General features: G+C 38.8%; 1 pseudogene; it reads left to right on the forward strand.

The window, feature by feature from the left end:
• Positions 1 to 20479: 20479 nt before the first annotated feature.
• On the forward strand, positions 20480 to 21211 carry LOC143682576 (dynein light chain Tctex-type 1 pseudogene; annotated as a pseudogene).
• The last annotated feature ends 2359 nt before the right edge of the window (positions 21212 to 23570 follow it).

Genomic DNA, 23570 nt, shown 5'->3' on the forward strand with positions numbered 1-23570 from the left:
AGCTTTAGAGAAAATTTTATTCAGCTTAGAGAGTGCATATATTGTCATGAGTGGAATGTTGGTAGACATTAAAGATGCTACCAGTGAAGTCTTAAAAGAAAATGATGAATGTCTTCTTGGAAACTGGAGGAAAGGTGATCCTTGTTAAAAAGTGGCAGAGAACTTGGCAACTTGTGTTCTGATAGATGAAAGGCAAATTTGTAATCAGTGAGACGGACCATACCTTAATGAAAGTAACCTCATCAAAAAGTCCCATTTACAGTGGCTTGGATTAAATTTAATGGATTAAATTTAAGAACATGTTTTTCTGATATACATAAACCTTCAAATCACCATACCATGTAATGTGGAGGTATGTATCTCTAATGTGTGGGGATAGCAATCAGGGATCGGACAAGCGCTTGATGAATAGTTCCACCTTGAGCACATGGTGAAGGTGATGGTAAGAGTTTCCAAAAAGTAAGTACATGTTATTGCCAGAATATGAAGCAAGAGTATGCTGGGCACACTATCCCATACAGGAATGTTTTAAAAAGTTGAAAAATGAACTTCTGGGAAGATAGCCAAATAGACTAGCTTGAGAATAGCCCTGCTCCTTGGAAAAGTTAGAGAAGGGACAGGAGAGTGACTGAGATGAAGATTCTGGAATGCGGCTAACCTGGGAGAGCCTTCATGCACCTCATAGGGCACCCTGGTTGCAGAGGCAAAGGAACTGAGAGACAGAAAGCTGAGCCCCACATGGAGGCACAGAGACTGCAGACCCCACGGAATGCATGAACAGGAGCTAGGGACTGGGAAGTAAGCCAGGCCATGTTCCTTGGGCGCTCTCCCCTCACCAGTGCAGCCCCATGACTGGCGACTCACCCTACATCCCACACACCTGAACCTGATCAGTTGCTCCCATTCCCTGTGCTCTGGGCGCCCCCACCCCACCAGCACCAAGTGCATGTACCTGCCTCCCACCCCCTCCCCAAGTGCAACCCAACCGACCTCTCCTATACCCCTCCCAAGCACTACCTCCCCCTCCTTATTCCCTGCAGGCTATTGCCAGTGCATAAAGGCTGCAGCACTAACCTCCATACCCAGGCTACCCTTGTCCCCCTGCCCATAGGGTCATCTTGCCCTGGCCCCCCCCCCATGCTCTGCACATCTGTTTAAAGTACTCCTAGGCCCATGCATGCACACAGGCCCCTAATCACATCATTCAGTTCTGGGAACTGCACTTCACAGCAGTCCAAGAACAGCACATGTGCATGGCCCTCAGCCATACTTCCCAGCTCTGAGAAAGTGCTGACCTACACAGCCAGGACACATCTGCCCTCAATCCATGAAAGCATAGTGCCAATCTACTGCCACAGCTCTATGCATGCACACAAAGGGCTCCATGCCTTAGACCAGCATACACCAGGGTTACGCCCCTCAGACTGGTTCACCTACACAGCTACATCCTCCCTGGACACTGAGTGCCCATGTTCACAAGCATTAATGTAACATCCCCAACTTGGGCCTATACCTGCCCTGAAACAAATCACCATACTGGGTGCCCCACCCTGTACCCTGCTCCCTGCAGTACAACCATCCTACAAACACGAGGCTTTAGACTACTGAAAGAAATCAACTCCCAAAGCAAATCAATCAAGATATTTACATGTCATGAAGACAGCAGAAGGTCACCAAGCATATCACAATGCAGACAGATACAGCCCTGCCTAATGATGAAGTTAAAACACTAGAGGAGACATGGATGTTGGAACAACTAATCAAAGAGTTTTATACAACTCTGCTCAATAAAATAAATGGGATAGCAAATGACATAAAGGAGATCAAGAAGACAGTAGAAGAGCATAAAGAGGAATTTGAAAGAATAAATAGAAAAATAGCAGGAATTACAGAGGTTAAAGACTCTGTTGACCAAATAAAGAACATACTAGAGGCACACAACATCAGAATTGAAGAGTCAGAAGAAAGAATAGTGATATAGAGGACAGGATAACTGACTTCAAAGACTCATAACAGCAAATGGCAAAAATGATGGAAAAAATTGAATTTTATCTCAGGGAAATGATAGACAAAACAAAGTGCACAAATAAAAGGATCATTGGTGTCCCGGAAGGGGAAGAGAAGTGTAAAGGGCTAGGAAGAGTAATTGAGGATATAATGGGGGAAAACTTCTCAATCCTCATAAAGAACATAAATATACAAGTCAAAGAAGCCCAACAAACTCCAAATAGAATAAACCCAAATAGGCCTTCCTCAAGACACATACTAATCAGTCTGTCAAATGTTGATGAGAAGCAGAAAATCCTGAAAGCAGCAAGTGAAAAACAACCTACTACATATAAGGGAAACCAAATAAGACTGAGTTCAGACTTCTTACTAGCACCCTGGAGGCAAGAAAGCAGTGATATGAAATATTCAAGATCCTGAAAGAGAAAGACTTCCAGCCAAGAATTCTGTACCTAGCCAAATTGTCCTTCAAAACTGAGGAAGAGATTAAAGTTTTCATGGGCAAAGAAGTCCTGAAAGAATTTGTCAGCAAGAGACTGGCCCTACAAGAAATACTAAAAGGAGTTCTGCTGGCTGAAAAAAAAAAAGACAGGAGAGGAAGCTCTAGAGGAGGGCACAGAATTGAAGAGTACCACTAAAGGTAATTTAAAGAATACAAAGAGAAAGAGGGAAAAGAATATATAGATCTGACAAATAAAATAAAAAAGATAAGATGGTAGATTCAAGAAACACCTTTTCGGGTGGGCCACAGTGGCTCAGCAGGCAAGAATGCTTGCCTGTCATGCCAGAGGACCTAGGTCTGATTCCTGGTCCCTGCCCATGTAAAAAAATAGAAACAGCTTTTCAATTATAGCTTTGAACTTTGAATGTTAATGTTAATGGACTAAACTTACTAATTACATGATACAAATTGGCAGAATGGATTAAGAAATTTAATCCAGGTATATGCTGTTTATAATAGACCCATCTTAGACACAGGATACAAATAGATTGAAAGCGAAAGGATGGAAAAAGATTTTCCACGCAAGTTGTAACCAAAAGAAAGCAGGAATACTAATATTGGACAAAATAGACTTTAAATGTAAAGACATCATAAGACATAAAGAAGGACACTACATACTAATTAAAGGATCAATTCACAAAGTAGATATAACAATCACAAATGTTTATGTTTGCAAAGTACGTGAGACAGACATTGTCAAAACTGAAGGGAGGGGTGTTTTTTGGCATTAAAAAATAATAATAAAAAAATGAAGGGAGTGATAGATGTTTCAACAATAATAGTAGGGGACTTCAATACACCACTCTCTTCTATAGATAGAACAACAAGACAGAACATCAACAAGGAAATAGAGAAGTTAAACAACTTGATAAATGAATTAGACCTAACAGACATATATAGGTCATTGCACCCCAAAGCACAAGCATATACATTCTTCTCTATTGCTCCTGGAACATCCTCCAGGATAGATCATATTCTGGGGCACAAAACACATCTTTATAAATTTAAAAACATTGAAATTATTCAAAACACTTTTTCTGATCACAGTGGGATGAAGCTGGATCTCAATAACTACTTAAGAATGGGAAGATTTACAAATATATTGAAATTAAATAACACACTCTTAAACAACCAGTGGATAAAAGAAAAATATCTTTGAAGAAATCAGTAGCCATCTGGAGATGAATGAAAATGAGAATACAACTTATCAGAACTTATGGAATGTGGAGAAGGTTGTGCTGAGAGGGAGATTTATTGCCCTAAATACCTATATTAAAAGACAAGAAAGAACAAAAATTGAGTACTTAATAGCACACCTGGAGGAACTTGAGAAAGAATAGCAAACTAGCCCCAAAACAAATAGAAGAGAAACAATAAAGATTGAAGCAGAAATAAAAAAATGGGAGAACAAAAGAACAATAGAAAGAATCAATAAAGCCAAAAATTGGTTCTTTAGAAAATCATTAAAATTGATGACCCACAAGCAAGACTGACAAAGAAAAAAAGAGAGAGGATGCAAATAAACAAAATCAGAAATGAGAAGGGGTATGTTACCACAGACCTTGAAGAAATAAAAGAAATCATAAGAGGATACTATGAACAACTATACAACAACACACTAGACCACTTAGATGAATTGGATAAATTCCTGGAAACACACAAACAACCTACATTGACTTAGGAAGAAATAGAAGATCTCAGTAAACCAATCACAAGTAAAGAGATTCAATCAGTCACCAAAAAGCTTCCTACAAAGAAAAGCCCAGGGCCAAATGGCTTCCCAGAGGAATCTTGTCAAATATTCCAGAAAGAACTAACACTGATCCTTCTCAAACTTTTCCAAAAAATTGAGGGAAAAGGAACTCTACCTAACTCATTCTATGAAGCTAACATCATTTTAATACCAGGAATGGGTAAAGATGCTATAATAAAGGAAAACTACAGGCCAATCTCCCTAATGAACATAGATGCAAAAATTCCCAATAAAATATTAGCAAATTAAATCCAACAACACATTAAAAGAATTATACACCACGACCAAGTGGGGTTTATACCAAAAATGCAAGGATGTTTCAGATCAAGACTACAATGAAATACCACCTGACACCTATAAGAATGGCTGCTACTAAACAAACAGGAAACTATAAATGTTGGAGAGGATGTGGAGAAACTTGGACACTTATGCGATGCTGGTGGGAGTGTATAATGGTATAGCCACTATGGAAGACTGTTTGACAGTTCCTTAGGAAACTAAATATTGAGTTACCCTATGACCAAGCAGTACTGCTACTTGGTAAATACCCAGAAGAGCTGAAAGCAATGACACAAACAGACATTTGCACACCAGTGTTCATAGCAGCATTATTCACAATCACAAAAAGATGGAAACAAACCAGTTGCCCATATTTCTTTTCTTTGTATTTATGTTCTAGTATTCAATTTAAAAAGTTAAAAATAAAAATAAAATTTGAAAAAAGGATCAGATTTCAACTAGACATATGAATGAAGCTGATCTGGATAGGGCCAAAGTAAATTTAAAAAACTGGGTAAAGGATCATATGGTCCATATTTTAAAACTTCAACTTCTGTGTGAGACCAAAGGGAGAGGTGTTTATTTTGTGAAAAATTTATATTTTGGGAAGCTCATTACCTAATTTCACTTGTATGGTCAGTTTAATTGAACACCATAAGTACAGTCTTGTATAGGGCATGAGATCTTGTTGCTTTGTCCAGATTAGTGTGGTACCCCAATATATCACAGAGTAATTTGGGCAGTGAATGAAAAGTATTTTCAAAGTCCTCTTGGAGGACTGGGGAATAGAAGGAAATATTCAGCTTCCCATTTGGAGAATTTCTGATATTCTCACAAGCTGTGGAGATAACCAAATCAATAGGCTGAGCGCTCAGTCTTAGGGTTTGCCCCAATGAAACTTATTTCTGCAAAGGCTCAATTAAACCTACTTAAAGTTATTCCTAAGAGTCACCCCCAGAGAACCTGTTGATACTCTCATGTGTCCTCTCTCTCTCTAAGCAAATTCAGCTGGTGAAGCCACTTCCCTTCCACCCCATGTGGAACATGCCTCCCAGGAGTGCAAATCTCCCTGGCAGCATGGGACAGAACTCCTGGGATGAGCTGTGATGTTGCATCATGGGATTGAGAAAGCCTTCTTGATCAAGAGGGGGAAGAGAGAAATGAGACAAAATGGCTGAGAGATTTCAAACATAGTCGAGAGGTTATCGTGGAGGTTATTCTTATGTATTATATAGATATCCCTTTTTAGTTTATGGTATATTGGAGTGCCTGAAGGGAAGTAACTGAACCTGTTGAGCTGTGTTCCAGAAGCCTTTATTCTTGAGGATGATTTCACAGTGTGACTGACAATATGATTGTGAAAATCTTGTTGGTTGATGCTCCTTTTAGCCAGGATATGGTCAGATAAGTAAGAAAACATGGATAATAAATAAATAATAGGGTGGATAAGGGGTAAAATAAATTGGATAGATTGAAATACTGTTGGTCAATAAGAGGGAAGAGTAAATGGTATAGGTTGTTTGAGTTGTTTTTTTTGTTCATTTTTTTTTAAATTTCCTTTCCTGGGGTGAGGCAAATGTTCTAAAAATGATCATGGTGATGAATACACAACGATGTGATGATAAAAAAAAGAACAAAAAATAGTTTGCTGGGCTGACAAGAGCAATGGCTAATACTGTCTGCTACATTCTCAAACTTGACTGCTAGAAATTTTCACAGTTGTGAATATCAGACAGTTGTCTTTCCAAGTTTGAATTTTTCTAAATTGGACCAAGATTTAGCTCATTTGGATTGTATTTCTATCACTAACTGGGTAGAGATAGGCTGGTTTTGCATTTTTGCAAGTTATGTGATTATGTGCATCTCGGTCATTTGAACTTATGGTCTTAGGCAGAACAAGCTTTAATTTATAAAACTATATACTGTTCTGTTTATGCTTTCATGTAAAGCAGTTTGAACTCAAGCTTACATTTTTTTGGCAGATTTTCACTAAAATCCAGAAGAAGTAACTAACTTATTTTAACATCCTGATGTATTTCTATCACATCTATACTAGTTGATGCAGAATCATGGTCAAACACTAACAATTATTTTTGTTGCCACATTACAAATACAAATCCTGTCACCCTACACTTCTTGGCCAAGCTGGTTCCACATTTGTGGGGGTCTCTCATTTTTACCACCACACTTCCTAGAATTAAATTGTTAGGGTGATTTTTTGTATTTAAATAACAAATCAATTCAACTAATTTAAGCATAAAATGGGAGCTGGGAAGAACACTGAGGTTTCTTCTCACAGCATCACAAAAGTGTTGTAAGAATCTTGTCTCACATGCATGCTTTTTTTACTCCTCTTCATGTGTTGAAGTTCTTTGTCTCCTTGTGCAGGTTCTCTCCATACATCAAGAGAAATGGCTGTGGACAGTCCCAGTCCTATAGACTTGTAATTCTCATAAAAAGGAATAAAGACCACACTCTCAATAAAAGTAAAACTTTCCATGCTTGAACTCTTCTGTTGCCCTGGCTTAGGCCATGTGACCATCTCTTGGACCAGAAATTGTCCAGAGGAATTGTCACTGTGGATGTTCCAGGTGGGAAAGGTGCTGTTATGGGTCTGAGTGCCAGGCATGCTCAATAGCCCCAATGAAAAGGAGTTAAGGTTCCTAGAAGAAAAAGAATTGAAAAGAGGGCCAGAAAGACAGAAATGATAGCTATCACATTCTACTGCAGATGTCCTTGCTCACATTTTCACTTTTTCCTGCCCTGTAGGGAAGTGGCTCATTAAAATGGCTTTTCCCTGTTTCTTAATTACTGTTCTTCCTTTCTTCTGGGGAAGTGCCATATCAGTCAAAGGAGAAGAGGCAAATTTGATATAGGGATATTGTTCTTAATTTGGATAACATCACTTGAAAGGAAAAATTCTCACTGGATGGCATCATAAGCTCAATCTCTTGCTCTGAAGGAATGTTGAAAGCAATTGAATACTTACAAATAATGAGTGAAAAAGTTTAACTAATGATTGCAAATCTGTTTAAGAGCTCCAGGTGCTCTTATCAAAACTTGAGAGGCTCTAAAGGGAAGCTGCTACTGGATATACACATAGAAACTGCTAGAGAATTATTATTAGAAAGAAAAACTTGGAATGCCCGTTTAAATCTTTAGGTATTTAGAAATTTTGGAAAAGGACTGAAATAAGTGAATAAGTATTTAAAAAGTGCAAAACAAATTCCAGTGCTTGATATGCCATTAATGTAATTTTAGTATACATCTCCTTTCTATACTAACACTTATAGTAGACTGTGCAACACAGTGCTTTACAATGTTAAATATATGTATATTTGGGTTGGGTTACATAAGTTGTACCTAATAAGCACATTGTCATATTTTTACATTATGTATATTTATCAAGCTCAGCAAATTGAGTTATATCACATAAGTTGAGGAAACTAACAGGCAACTGAACTCACCTGTCTCAACTGACCTACCCTTTCATGGCTGATTGAAATTCACCCACCCTGGCAAACTGGAGAGCCCCACCTGCCTATTCCAAACAATTTCTGAAGCATACCAAACATTTAACCACAGACGTGTAACCACAAAGACATTTTTCTTTTGTTTTTTATTTTTCTTGATTTCAACAAATGCTGCTCTATAAATATGCCACTCTCCCTCCCCTTAGCATGGCTCTTGGTTCAATCAGACCTCCAGGCTTGGCCATCCCTTTCAAGCTCAGGCCATCCCTTTCAAGCTGTCTAATAAAGCTTGCCTCTTCTGTTGAGGTCTATCCGTTCCTTCATTTTGAGCATTCTCCTCCTCTGCACTCCTTCACTTTCCTTTCATTTTGATGCTGAAACCCAAGAGGAGACCATGTCAGGGACCCTCAGTCCCTGGCTCTTTACCCCTCCATTCAAATCCTTCCCCTTTAAATCCTCCCTTCCTTTTCTATTATTTTCATGCCTGGCTCCACAGGACCCAAGTGACCCTCTGACCTCACTATAAGCTAAATGGCCACCAGAAAGTGACCTGAAGCCACCCTCTCTTAGAAGAGGATGAAAAGCCCAAGGAGCCCAGGGCAGTAGGGACGGTGGCCAGCCATATCGTGTCCTTCATGCTCAACACTGGGGCAACTCTCTCTCTCCTGAATACATGGAAGGGGCCCACAATAAAAGGAACCCAGGCCATAGTAAGAGTATCAGGAACTATTACCTATCCCCACAAAACCCCTTCCCTCTTCTGCTCCTTCAGAGATCTCACATTCACTCACTCATTCATTATCATCCCCACCTACCCAGTCCCCCTTATGGGAAGAGATATCCTCCATGAGCTTTGAGCTTCCATCCACATCCCACCTACATTAGTTAGGGTTCTCTAGAGAAACAGAATCAACAGGGAACTCTTGCAAATATAAAATTTATGGAAGTGTCTCATGTGACCATGGGAATGCAGAGTCCAAAATCTGCAGCAGAGGCTGTGAAGCCAATGATTCCAATGGAGAGTCTGGATAACTCCACAAGAGAAGCTCACCAGCCAAAGTAGGAAGAGAGCCTGTCTCTTCTGAATCCTCCTTAAAATGCTGCCAGTGATTAGATTGAGCATCACTCATTGCAGAAGACACTCCCCTTGGCTGATTACAAATGCAATCACCTATGGATGCAGCTGATGTGATCACGATTTAATTCATTGCCACAGACAGGCCAGCCCTTGCCCAACCAGACAAACAGGCACCACCACCCGGCCATGTTGACGCATGAACCCAACCATGACAGTCCACCCCTTGTCAACTTGACAGCTATATATATTACCTTAAACCCCACATTTGAAGGCTCAAATATCTCTTAGTTCTAGTAGACACCTTCACAGGATGGCTTGAAGCCTTTCCAACAGCTAACAAAAGGTCTCCACCATATCTTCCATTCTAAGCTGAGAAATAATTCCATGATTTGGTTTCCCATATCCTTCCAATCTGATGACAGCCCTGAATTCATCTCTGCAGACACCCCAAGTCTAGCCTCCTATCTTAATATCCCTTGGAAATTACCTATCTCATATCATCCCCAATTCTCTGGGAAGGTAGAAAGAACCAACCGCACCTTAAAAAACACCCTCACCAAATTACCTTCTGAAACCCAGGAAACTTGGGGTAATCTACTTCCCATTGTGCTTCTAAAATTTGCTGTCTCCCGAAAAAAACCCTACTCCCATCTCCATTCAAACTTTTGTTCAGAAGGCTGCTATTACCTCCTGGAATTCCCATATCTCCACCTTCCCTCCCCACTCCTTTATTTCCCCCTCTCCTCTCTCACCTCAGGACAGCTCTTTGGAAATATAATGGTGCACTTTAGCCCACAATCCACCACTCATACACCCAGCCCACTAACACTAGGGGATCTTATATATCTAGCCCAGCCAGACTCTTCCTTCTCCTTAACCCCAAAATGGACTGGTCCATACAAAGTAATCCTAACCACTCCTACAACCACAAAACTGGAAGGAAAGCTCTCTTGGATCCATATCTCCAATCGAAAAAAAGTCTAAAACCTTCCTACCACTCTACACTCACAAGACCAACCTCCCTGAGAATTACCCAGCTGCCTCAAATCACTGAAAAGCAAATAACACCCATCACCTCCCTATGTCCCTAAACCCCACTGCCTTCAACTATTTCCTTTCCACCCTCTCAAGTGATTTAAGCTGGTACCCATACTCCATCAGAACTCCTTCCGATCTTCTTCACCTCCTAGAAGGTTTGTGGGTTCAAGGCACCTACCTGGAGTTTACCCCAACCCAGATCTCTTTCTTTCCATTCATCCTTCTTCTCATTCTTACACATGAACAGCCAAGCTCTACTCCTCTCCTTGATACTTTTTACTCTTCCACATTCTTCAATCCCAGCCTCAACTAACCCTCCCCCTTCTTTCCCCCATCTTGCCCAAATACTTGCAAAAACCCATTAACATTACTAACACCCTCCTCAAAGAATCAAGCTGCTCTTCAGCTTCGTCTGGATCTGTCTACATCTTGCCCAAACTGTGAACCAAGCCTTCCTTTCCCCTCTATCCACCTGACTCTCAACACTCACAGGACTTCACTTTTCAGTCACCCACCAACCTGAATACTACCTCATGCAAGGAGACTGGTGAAGTGATGTTGAGGCTTGGCACAAATGAGCCACAATCAACAAGTTCCTAGAAAAACTTACTGAACTGAAAATTTTACAATGCCCTGTCTTAGGCCCTGTCCAAACCCATGTAATTCTTGCCTATCAGGCTACACTGTGCATATTCCATCCCTTTTTCCCAGAATCAACCCCAGCAGGAAATTTAGCTTCCTCCAAGTGTCATATCACCCTATACTTCTCCACCCCCACATTCCACATCCAACTCCTGGTACAGATCAAAGGAATTCCTGGAAAACCACACCTCCAGATCATGCCTTCCCCCCTCCCCCAGCATACTCAATGAAACTACCAAACCTGGAAGCTATTACTGTCAAGGCGGGGAGCATCACCCTGATATATTAGGCTTCAAGACCACCCTTGGTGAAACTCAAATTCGCACATGCCCTCCAGATTCCCCCCAGACTTGCCAGAGACCCCTGACTTGTGAAAACCTTTGGTACTTTGTCAAATGTAATGCTTAATGTTGCAACAAGAACCCCGCACCCCCACCACACCCTGCAAATGTTACAGCCCTAACAAAATTTCAGCCCCCTAACAGCCATGGCCCTTTGACATTCCATCTCCTTCTGGCACAACAGAGAAAACATGAAACACTGAAGAGCAGGTTAATTCTTCCCAGTTTCCAGCATTAGTCTGTTACCCTGCCTGGTCTACACATCTGAACTCTTCTGGGTATGTGATTCAAATGCCTTCCTGTGTCTCCCCACGAATTGGACTGGAGCATGCATACTAGCCTTTCTATCACCACAAATAAACCTAATTCCACCTGACACCCCTATCCTCACAAACCTGGTCCAAAACACCTCTGAAAAAATCAAAAGAGCCATCCAGTTAATCCCCCTACAGCCACACTTGGGGTCCTCTCTGGGGTAAGTACAGAAACAGCAGGACTAGGTGTGTCATTACACAGCTTTACCATCCTGTCACAACAACTGATTCCAAGCCTCCAGGAAATCTCAAAACAGCTTATATCTCTACAGGACTAAATAGACTCTTTAGCTGCAGGAGTCTTACAAAAGAGGCATGGGCTTGACCTCCTAACAGGTGCATGTGGAGGCAAGTATACATTACTTCAAGAACAGTGCTGCTTTTATACTAACCAATCCCACTTAGTCAGAGATGGAGCCCGATGCCTTAGAGACCTAGCTACTAAAATCAGGGATCAAGCCTCACTTAGCTCCTTATGGCCCTAAGTAATCTCTCCTCTTGGTTCATACCCCTTACAACTCCTCTCATACATCTTATATTAATTTTCTCTTTCCTTCCCTGCTTTATTAATCTCTTACAAAAGTTTTTTGCTGGACAAATGAGCACCATCTCCCAAGCTGCAACTCAGATAATGCTAAAACAATGTTCCTCCTCTAGGCTCACCAAGGACCTCTCCCCATGATACTCCCCCATCAGTAGGAAGCAGCCAGATATAATAATGATGTTATCCTGCTCCCTTCTTATGCACCTCTAGAGTCTGTAATGATGGAACTAACAGAAAACAGGAAACTAACCTGACCATTTGAAACTGACCTAACTTTTCATGGCTGATTGACCTTCACCCACGCTGGCAAATAGGAGAGCCCCACCTGCCTGTTTCAAACAATTTCTGAAGCATACCAAACATTTAACCACAGATGTGTAACCACAAAGACATTGTTCTTTTGCTTTTCAGCTTTCTCAATTTCAACAAGCTCTGCTCTATGAATATGTTATTCTCTCTCCCCTTAGCATGGCTCTTGGTTCAGTCGGTCCTCCAGACTTGACTGCTCCTCAAGCCATCCCTCTTGAGCTCTCAAATAAAGCTTCCTTGATCCATTGATGTCTATCCGTTCCTTCTTTTTGAGCCTTCTCCTCCTCTACACTACTTCACTTTCCTTTCATAAGTGAAACCCTAACGCTATTCAGAAAATTATCTGCAATAGGTTTTAAGAAGGGGACAACCTTCTGTTTTACTCATTCACCTTTTCAGAGGCATTACTGTTTCTTCCTTGATTTCATTTTTTTAATCCTAATTTTACTGGAATCTGAATTAGGAATGGCATTGTTTCAGTTTGCTAAAGTTGCCAGAATGCAGTATACCAGAAATAGATAGGTTTTTACAAGGGGGTTCTATTTGTTTACAAATTTATAGTTCTAAGGCCTTGAAAATGTCAAAGTTAAGGTACCAACAAGATGATTCTTAGGCTTGAAAAAAGCCTGCTGGTATCTGGATCACTTCTGTCAGCTGGGAAGGCACGTGGCTGACATCTGCTGGTCCATGCTCCCAGTTTGTTGCTTTCAGCTTCAGATTCCAGTGGTTCTCTCTATGTTCCTGTGGATCTTCTCTTAGCATCTTTGGGGCATTTCTCTCTCTTAGGGTCTGTGAATTCTCTCTTAGCTTCTCTGTGTCAAAACCCAGATTTCATCTCTATGCTTAGCATCTCCCAGGATATTTTCTTTTCCTAGTATGTGTTTTTGCCAAAATGTCTTCCTCTTAAAGGACTCCAGTAAGTGTATTAAGACTCATCTCGAATCGGTGGGGTCATATCTTCATGGAAACAAAATAATCAAAAGTTCCAAGCCCACAATAGGTCTTCCCCCACAAGACTGATTAAAAGAACACAGCTTTTAAATTTAGTAGATTGAAATGCTAGTGATCAGTGAAAGGAAGGGGTACAGGGTATGGTATGTATGAATTTTTTTGTTTTCTTATTTCTTTTTCTGAATTGATGTAAATGTTATAAGAAATGATCATAATGATGAATCTACAACTATGTGATGATATTGTGAGTTATTTATTATATATTAAGAATGGAATGATTGTATGGTAAAAATGTTTGTGCTTGCTTGTTGCTATGTTGAATAAAAATAAATAAAAAAATAGAAATTTAAAAAAGAGAAGCATAGCTTTTATGAGATACCTAACAGTTCCAAACTGTTACCAGACAAAGGCCATAGATCATTCTGCCCAACATGCTCAGTAACCAATTCCTGAGACACCAAGTTTTCAAAGACAGAAAGAGTTTATTACTACACATGTAATGGGAAAGCAGACAGCCTAACAGCCAAAAATCTGTCCCCTGGAACAGAAGAGATTCAAAGTTTTTAAGGATTCTAGCAAGGGAAGATGAGGTCATTTCAGATAGTAAATTCAAGGCAGGAGTTCAAAACTGAAAAGAAAACATTGTTAAGCATTGTTATCAGTTAACATAATTTGAAAGGAAAGGAGGCAGAGCTATCTATCTTTCAATGGCAAAGCTTAGCAGATGGTTTACAAATACAAGAGGCTGAGGCTAGTTAATGACTGTTTTCCTTACCATTAGCACTTACTAAGGAAATGACCAGATAAAGGGTATAACAGCTGACAGTCACAGAAGCACCAGAAAAGAGATAAGGGCTTTTACAATACTTTCATATGTTTTAAGAGCTTATTTACAGTTCAGGGCTTCCAGGTACCCTCTCTTATCCATTCCAAAATCCTAAAAGCAAAAGGAACATTTATAAAATGATTCAGTAATCAAAATCATCCCTTTAAATCCTGATTTCCTAGTTACAAAACCAGCACAGGAATTCCTCTTCACAATCAGACAACCAGTTACATGTCTCTTCTAAGGGTTTATCTTTTCTATCTCATTTAGTCCTGTTTCATTTGGGCAGGTGAAGCTAACTGCTGTAGCAAATAACCCCATAATTTCAGTGGCATAACAAAAGTTTATTGCTTCCCCACACCACAGTCCAATGCCATTGCTTGGTTGGGAGGGTGGGTGGGGTAGAGGCATGAGCTCTGTTCATCCCATCATTCAGAGATGAGGTTCCTTCTGTTGTGTGGATCTGCCACCAGAGATGGCTTCATTCCAGTCAGACAGAAAGAAAGAAAACATGGAGGATTCCATGGTGTGCTTTAGACCAGGCTCTAGCAATTTTTTTTCTTTGCAGGCCAGATGGTCTTGGGCATTGTTCAGCACCTCCATTGTAATACAAAAGCAACCTTCAGTTATATGTAAACAAATGTTTGCCTATACCTGTTTTTTGTGGAGCAATGGCAGAGCTGAGTAGTTGATGTGGAAACTGTATGGACTGCATTTTACATGTATTTACTATCTGGACCTTTACAGAGAAAGTTTGTGGACCCAGCTTTAAAAAGTTTTTCTCTCTTTTTTCTTTACTATACTATTCAGTATTTTTAGTTGCCGGTATGCCTCAAATAACTTCAGCTTAATAGAATGTTTATGATAATCTATTACATATTTAATTACTGTTGCCTATGAGGTTTGCTCCATTGTTTTTATTCCCTATAATTGATCATTTCTGACATCATATCTTTTCTTCATCAGTTTTTCAAGAAGTTTGTTAATATATCTGACATTTAAAATAATCATATTTTTATTTTGCAGTCCTTCTTGATTTTTTTTTTGAGGTGGTAGAGAATATATAAATAAGCATAAATAAGCAATTCAAACAAAAGTTTTACCATTATAACAAATAAATACCCCACTTCAGGGGTTGGAGATTAGAATCCTATAACGTTAAATGCTTGACAATTAATTAGCTATGGCCTATAAAGTTCCCAAGATGACAAGTTACTTAAATACTATTATTAGGAGTAGCTGGATTAGTAATAATAATGTTCAAATGCCATTGGCAACAATGAGGAGGTTTACAAAATAAAGATAAATGCATGTGATCGTAGTCAAAGTGGTTTGTGTGCTGAATGCAGAGCAGGCGGTCCCTGTGCGCAGTGTTTTCTGAGACTGCAGTGGGGGAAAGTGTGGCATTTGGCACAGTGTTCTGAGGAGGATGAAAAAAAGTGCTTAATTCGTTAGTATTTTTTCTGTTTTTTTGTATATTGCTAAACCTTTGTCAAAATAATACTGAGCATAATTAAAGAGAAAATAAGAAAGCTGACAGAAAATATTCTCAGCAGAAGGCCAAATATAAAAGATAAACCTCTAGCAGTTGCTGTCAGGCATTGTTTAGATTCCAAATATGCAAATATGCACAAATATTCATTAGTGTGTACTTTAAAAAGTCACATAATTGATGTTGATAAAAATGTGTTGGAATTCACTAGATTTTACAGGTTTTTGTTCTGTAGAGCCTATGTTTTTAGGGCCCCCAGTCCTTCTTGATTTTAACTTTGAGTCCCATTTAATCAATTTCTTAGTTTATTATTCCTTTCCATCTACTTTCCTTGGCCTTGCAAGGTTTTTTTTTTTAATTTTTTAAGATAGTGGATGATTAATTACCTTTCATTTGATTTTTCTTATCTAATATAAGCATTTTAAGCAATGAATTTCCGCTAAAGTACCAGTAAAGTCACATTTCACAGATTCAATAGGTACCATTTTCATTACTTTGTAGTTTTCATTTTTATGAATTTTTGTTATATCTTCCTTTACCCATGAACAGTTTTGATAAGTTTTTTTTTCCCAACATGTGAGAATTTTGTATTATCTTTTTCTTATTGATTTCTAACTTGATAGCATTCCAATTTTAGAGCATGGTCTATATTGTGCTTATATTTGAAAATTATTGTTTCTTGTTTTATGTTTTTGTTTTAATCTGCTATTGCTATAATGATACTGCTTAATAAACAGACCCTCAAATCTCATTGCTTAATAAACAACCCCCCCCAATTTCATTAGCTTACAATATACATTTGTTTATAACTCACAAGTCTGTGGTGACTCTACTACAGGTTTGTGGTTTGGTTTCAGACTTTTCATGAGTCTCTCATTCTGGGATCCAGACTGAAGTAATGGAAGTCATCTGCAGCATGCTTTCTCTGTGGTAAGAGTGAATAAAGGAGAATGGATGATGGGGACAACCAATTCAATAGGCCAAGCCCTCAATCTTAGGGTTTGTTCATATGAAATTTATCCCTGCAAAGGATAGGCTAAGGCTACTTAAAATTAGGCCAAGAGTCACTGCCAGACAACTTCTTTTGTTGCTCAGATATGAACTATCTTCCTTTCAGCCAACATGGAAGCAAACTCACTGCCCTCCTTCTCTGTGGGACATGACTCCCAGGCTTGTAAACCTCCCTGGCAATGTGGGACAGAAATCCTAGAAAGAGCTGGGACTCAGCATCAAGGGATTGAGAAAACCTTCACAACTGTAAGGTTATTTCTTCTTCTGGAGTGATGCAAATGTTCTAAAAAATGATCATGCTGATGAATATACTAGTATGTCATGATATTGTGAGCCACTGATTGTACACCATATATGCAATGTTTGTATGTTAAGAATGTTCATGTTTGTATGTTGTTTTGGTTTGTCAATAGAAGTTGAAAAAAAAGAAGTAAATGATCTGGAAAAAAAAAAGGAAAATGGACCACATGAAACACCTCATAAAACTCCCAGTCAAAAGTTGCTGTCTTGCTTACCAGCCAAATTCTATTTGCTAATGAAAGTTAGACTGGCCAAGCCCAAAGTCAATGGGACAGAGAATTTTAATCAAACTAGAGGATTTTTCTCTCCAAGAAAAATTTTGACCAAATTATATATTTACAGTAGAGTTTGGGTATAGCTCACCCTCTTGGTCACAAATATTGACTTCCCTTTTTCATACAAATACGTTTTTCTTTTCCCAAAGCATGTCAGCCAACATGCCTGACATGTTTTGGGAAAAACATGATGTATTAGTTAGGGTTCTCTAGAGAAGCAGAATCAACAGGGAACACTTGCAACTATAAAATTTATGAAAGTGTCTCATGTGACCATAGGAACGCAGAGACCAAAATCCACAGGGCAGGCTGCGAAGCCGATGACTCCGATGGATGGTCTGGATGAACTCCAGAGGAGATGCTCACCAGCCAAAGCAGGAATGGAAACTGTCTCCTCTGAGTCCTCCTTAAAAGGCTTCCCATGATTGCATTTAGCATCACTAATTGCAGAAGACACTCCCCTTTGGCTGATTACAAATGGAATCAGCTGTGGATGTAGCTGACGTGATCATGACCTAATCCTATAAAATGTCCTCATTGCAACAGACAGGCCAGCGCTTGCCCAATCAGATGAACAGGTACCACAACTTGGCCAAGTTGACACCTGTCCCTAACCATGACACATGAACAACATGGTTCATGAATGACATGGTTCAAAATCCAGGCTTTTGTGGTCTACATCAGATATCAATGAGAATATTGATATCAATCAATATTCACATACCATATAATCTTCCAAAGTATACAAGCAGTGGTGGTTCACAGTATCATATAGTTGTGCATTCATCATCACAATTGATTTTTGAACATTTACATTACTCCAAAAATAATAAGAATAAAAATAAAAGTAAAAACACCTAAAACGTCCCATACCCCCTATTAATTAATTAATTATTTAATTTTTTACTCATCTGCCCATACACCACCAGCTCTTTTAATAGGTAAATTTGATTCTGCTCATTCTGTGTTAAAAGTCTCCTGCAATTCTTTCTGAGATTTGTTTGTGTCTCTAACTTAATGACAGGTATTCTGAACTTACAAGCTTTCCTAGACCTTATCCTTGGGCTCTTTCCTAGGACTCATTTCTTTTCCAGAGTCTAATCAGAGCTTTTAACCAATGGTATGCTGGTACCCCTGACTTAATCTTTGTTCTGAGGTTGACCCTTAAGCTGAGTCTTACTTGGTTTTCCAACTCAAAGTATTTCTCAATTTTACCTTATATTCATGCCAGGGAATCATTCAACTTTTGCATGTTCTTATGCTGTAAGAGTGTTTCTTATACCTCACACTGTGCTGTATATTATTTTTCTTTATTTATGTTTTAAATCTAGTCTCACAATCTTTGGTTTTAAACTGGTGAGTTTACTCTATTATACTGATTGCTATTATTGATATTTGTGATCCAGTCAAACTATTGTTTTCTGTTTATATATATTTTTCTTTTCTTGCCATTTTTTGTTTCAGTTGTCATTCCCTTGCACTCCACCTCATCATTCCATTTCTTTTTTTATAGTGACTACACTAGAAATTTAAACATTTATATTTAGCTTAACAATATCTAAAGTTAATTAACATCCATATCCTACAACCTAATGGTACAGAATACTAGAAATCTATTCCATTAACCAAACTTCTCCTAATGACTTATGGCTTATTGATGTCTACTATTCTAATTCCCTCTGTATTTTATTTAATAAATCAGGTATTGTCTTAGTTGTGCTGGTTGCTATATCACATAATGGGTTAGCTTAACAGTAGAAATCTATTAACTCATATTTGAATTCAAAATCAAGGTGTCAGCAAATCAATGCTTCCTCCCCAAAGTCCATAGCATTCTGGGCTGGCTTGTTGCAATCCTAAGGGTTCTTTGGGCTTCATCTCTGCTTCCAGTTACTGGTGATCTCTCTCTTATATATCTACTTTTCAGGTTTCCAGTGGCTTCCTACTTCTTCTGGTGTGACCTTCCTTTTTTAAGGCTATGCCTAAATAAGACCTTCAAAGATCTTATTCACAGATGAGTCCACACCCTGAATCACCTTTCCACATTTAAAGAAACTATTTACAAATAGCTTCAAAACCATATCAGTGTGGATTAAGATTAAGAACATGTCTTTACTTGGGAACATAATTCAATATTCTACAAGTATCCTAATTATTTTATGATATAATCAATTGACTATTCATAAACCCATATGTCTCTCATATTCTTCATTTACCATTCTCTCGTGCATGCTTTTTGGGTTTGTTCCTAAAGTCAATCTTACAAAATTTTCTATAGTAAGCAAATTATTCCTTTAGTAATAAACTCTCTCAATTTTTATTAGTTCAATAGTATCTTTGTTTTTCTCTTGTTGATGATATGTAGTTTTTTAGAATATATAATTCTGGGTCAAGAGTTGCTTTCTTAGGATTTTGACAATATTAGTCCAGAGCTTCTGCTGCTGATGTGAAGAGATTGTTGTTTAATTATGGCTCCTCTATGGACTAATTTTTGGAAAATGCTGGCTGAACAGATTCTCTATGATTTTTTTCCTAGAGATGCAGTTTTTTCTTCAAACTTGTTTGAAAATTGTTTTGTTTTCTGAATCTGAGAATTTGTATCTTTCATGATATCGGCCCAATTTTCAGATTCAGGGCTACAAAATATAGGAGTTATTTTTGTCAGAAAAATTAAAGTAAACATGTTTCAAGTTTTAAGAAAAGAAAATTTGGGAAGAATAAAATATGAGCATATGTATATATATATATATATATATATATATATATATATATATATATATATATATATATATATATAAACTCAGCAGATATTTGGGGGGATGGAGTGGGGGGGAAGAACCAAAGAGAACTTCTTGTTATGAAAAAGATAACTCAAATTAGAATCACATAATATGGATTAAATAACAGTTTAAACACATCTACAGATAGAAAATGAATGACTAGAAGGCTGCTATGAAGAAATGACATGAGATACAGTGGGGAGAGACAAAGAACTGAAAACCATGAAGAGAGGTTGAGACACAGATGATAGAATGGTAAGGGTTGATATTGTTTGAAGCAAATGGCAGATAGAACAGAAGAGAGGCGATATTTGAAGAGACCAATCAATCATGACTTCAATCAGCCATTGTTTAAGGCCTGCTGCTTCAGGAAAAAGAGGTAGATAATAAAACCAATGAAGTCCTGGGCATCAATGCGCTGCCTACTTCTAAGCCAGGTAAGTTCCTTGATCAGATCCAAGGTTGTACTTCATACTATCTCTCTGTGTAAACATTCAGTATGTTCACATATGGTGTACCTGGAGGATCATGATAGGAAGTAATGCAAATCCAAATCAAGAATAAATGTTCAGGTGCTACTCCAGCAAGGCGGAGCGGGCTTCACGGCCCAGGAAGTTAATGCAAATCCAAATCAAGAATAAATGTTCAGGTGCTACTCCAGCAAGGTGGAGCAGGCTTCATGGCCCAGGAAGGAAGCAAGGCGGAGCGGGCTTCACGGCCCAGGAAGGAAGAATAAATGTTCAGGTGCAACTCCAGCAAGGCAGAGCGGGCTTCACGGCCCAGGCTACTGAGGAGACTGCTTTTGTTGTTGATGAAGTGAGCAACATTGTAAAAGAGGCTATAGAAAGTGCAGTTGGTGGCAATGCTTATCAACACAGCAAAGTGAATCAGTGGACCACAAATGTTGTAGAACAAACTTTAAGCCAACTCACTAAGCTGGGGAAACCATTTAAATACATTGTGACGTGTGTCATCACGCAGAAGAATGGAGCTGGGTTACACACAGCAAGTTCTTGCTTCTGGGACAGCTCTACTGATGGGAGCTGCACTGTGAGATGGAAGAACAAGACCATGTACTGCATAGTCAGTGCCTTTGGACTCTCCATTTGACTTTCTTGTCAAACCTATGCATTTTCTCCTGTTGTTTCAGTGTTTCTATTCCCTCTTCTAGACACCAAGTCTGAATTCTGTGAACACCTTTCTTGTTTTCTTTAAGTTTTTTTTTTGTGTGTGTGGCACTCTCAAACTGTAGAGAAAAAATCAAAATGATTGCACTGTTACATGAATGGTAATCCGTGCGTCAGATGTGTAACTCACCGTAAGTAGTCAAAAGCTTGTATTGCCACTTGTCTTAACTCTGAATATTTCTTTTCAAGGGTGCTAAAAACTGATATCTCCTGTGTGAAATTTTCTCTGCTCTGAAATGATTCGAATACACTAATTTTCCATACTTTGTACTTTTGTTAGAATAAATTATTCAGATTAAAAAAAAAAAAGAATAAATGTTCATCCCACAGAGGACAAATTGCTGATTCTTCCAAGAAAAATTGCTGGTTCTTCCATGATGACAGAGGTTCAATGTGGTCAACCCAAGACCAGATAGCTTGCTGATTTCTAGAGTACATTGCCAAATCATGGCTTCAGTATTGCTCCTTGTTGGAGAAAATTTGGTAAACAGCAAATGGCAGTAGGTAAATAAGTCTCAGTACGTGGAATTACACATTTTGAGGCCCCTGTGTCCCTTCCATCCATGGGTCCTCTGAGACCTAAGTAGAATACTGGTTAGAGGAAGAGACCTGATTACTACCAACCTCATCCAAAAATCCTCTGATTTAACTTACATAAATGGTTTATTGAAGAAATGAGATCAAAGTGAAATAAACTTTAATGATTTTTCCCTGCTTTTCAATAAAGTCTTGTTCAAATCCCCTCACTTTTTTCTCCAGATAATAAAAAACTTCTGGTCTCTCTATTCACAAGATTAATTTAATTTGTTAATAATAATTATGTCCCAGCCAGAGTAATGATCAAGACCACAAATCTTCCATTAAGGTTCTTCCCTTCCTATAGCCTGGGACTACACTGGCAGCATATAGTGGTAGTGAAGAGAGAGAACCTCACTTTATTTTATTTGTCCTTCTCTCACTCTGAAGCTTGCTAGCTGATTTTCTGTCCCACAGTTATACTTGGGGAGAGAGGAGAGAGGAGATTCTGGAAAGATCTTGCTTGCCTGGCACTGCTACATCAGGCATTGATTTTACTATGTGATGTGGATTGAATTGTGTGCCCCAGTTTGGACATGTTCTTGGTCTTGGTCTGCATTCTAGTGGATATGGGCTCATTGTAAATAAGATATTTTCAAAATGTTACTTCAGTTAAATTGTGGCCCAAGTAATCAGATTGAGATTTAATCTATATTATTGGAATCCTTGATAAACAGAATGAAAGTCAGACAGAATGCAGCCACAAGGAACTGCCAGAAGCTGGAAGTCACCAGAACTTGGAAAAGTACTTAGAAAGTGTTTCCATCTACATTGTCATCTATCAGAAAAGCCAAGGACCAAGGATGGCTGGCAGCTAACCCCAATATTCCATAGTCTTCTGGAAGAAAGCATCACCTTGCTGACACCTCAATTTTGGACTTCTCCTAGCCTCAAAACCATGAGCCTTTAAGGCTATTTAAGCCAACTCTTTGTATGGTATTTGTTTTAACAGCCAGGAAATGAAAACACTATTTAAGACAATACAGCTATTTCTTTTTGGGTAATTATGTGACACCTAGACTGAGTTAGAGCTCTGAAGCTATGAAAGTCAGCATTAACCCATACAGCAACTGTTAAAACAGTTGAAAAAGTGTTCAGACTTTGACTAGGTATATGAATGAAGTTGATCTGGATAGAACTAAGGTAAATTAGAATGCAGAGTAAACAGTGGTATAGTCTGTATTTTAAAACATCAATATCAGTGTGAGAAAAGGAAGGGATGTTTATTTGGTGCAAAAGTTGTATTTTGGTTAGTGCATTATCTAATTTAATTCATATGGTCAGTTTATTCAAACACCATAATTAAATGGACTCTTGAATAGGGAAGGAGATCTTGTGGGTTTGCACAGGATAGTATGATGCCCTGATATGCCCCAGAGTAATTTGAGCACGAAATAAAAAAGTATTTGCAAAGTCTCCCTAGGGGTCCAAGGAGAACAGAGGAAATATTCAGCTGCCCCACCTGGGGAATTCCTGATGGTATCTCAAGCAATGGGGACAACCAACTCAATAAGCTGAGCCTTTGATATTGGGCTCATCCCTATGAAACTTATTCCTGCAAAGGAGAAGTTAAGCCTACTTAAAATTGTATGTAAGAGTCACCCTGAGAGAACCTCTTTTGTTGCTCAGATGTGGCCTCTCTCTCTAAGCCAACTCAGCAGGTGAACTCACTGCCCTCCCCACTAGGTGGAACATTTACTTCCAGAGCATAAAATTCCCTTGCAATGTGGAACAGAATACCCAGGATTCACCAGGACCTGGCATCATGGGATTGAGAAAGCCTTCTTGACCAAAAGGGGGAAGAGAGAAATGAGATAGAATAAAATTTCAGTGGCTGAGAGATTTTGAACAATTGAGAGGATACACTGGAGGTTATTTTTATGCATTATATA

This window comes from Tamandua tetradactyla, chromosome 1 (assembly GCF_023851605.1).
Source record: "Tamandua tetradactyla isolate mTamTet1 chromosome 1, mTamTet1.pri, whole genome shotgun sequence".
NCBI classification, from domain to species: domain Eukaryota; kingdom Metazoa; phylum Chordata; class Mammalia; order Pilosa; family Myrmecophagidae; genus Tamandua; species Tamandua tetradactyla.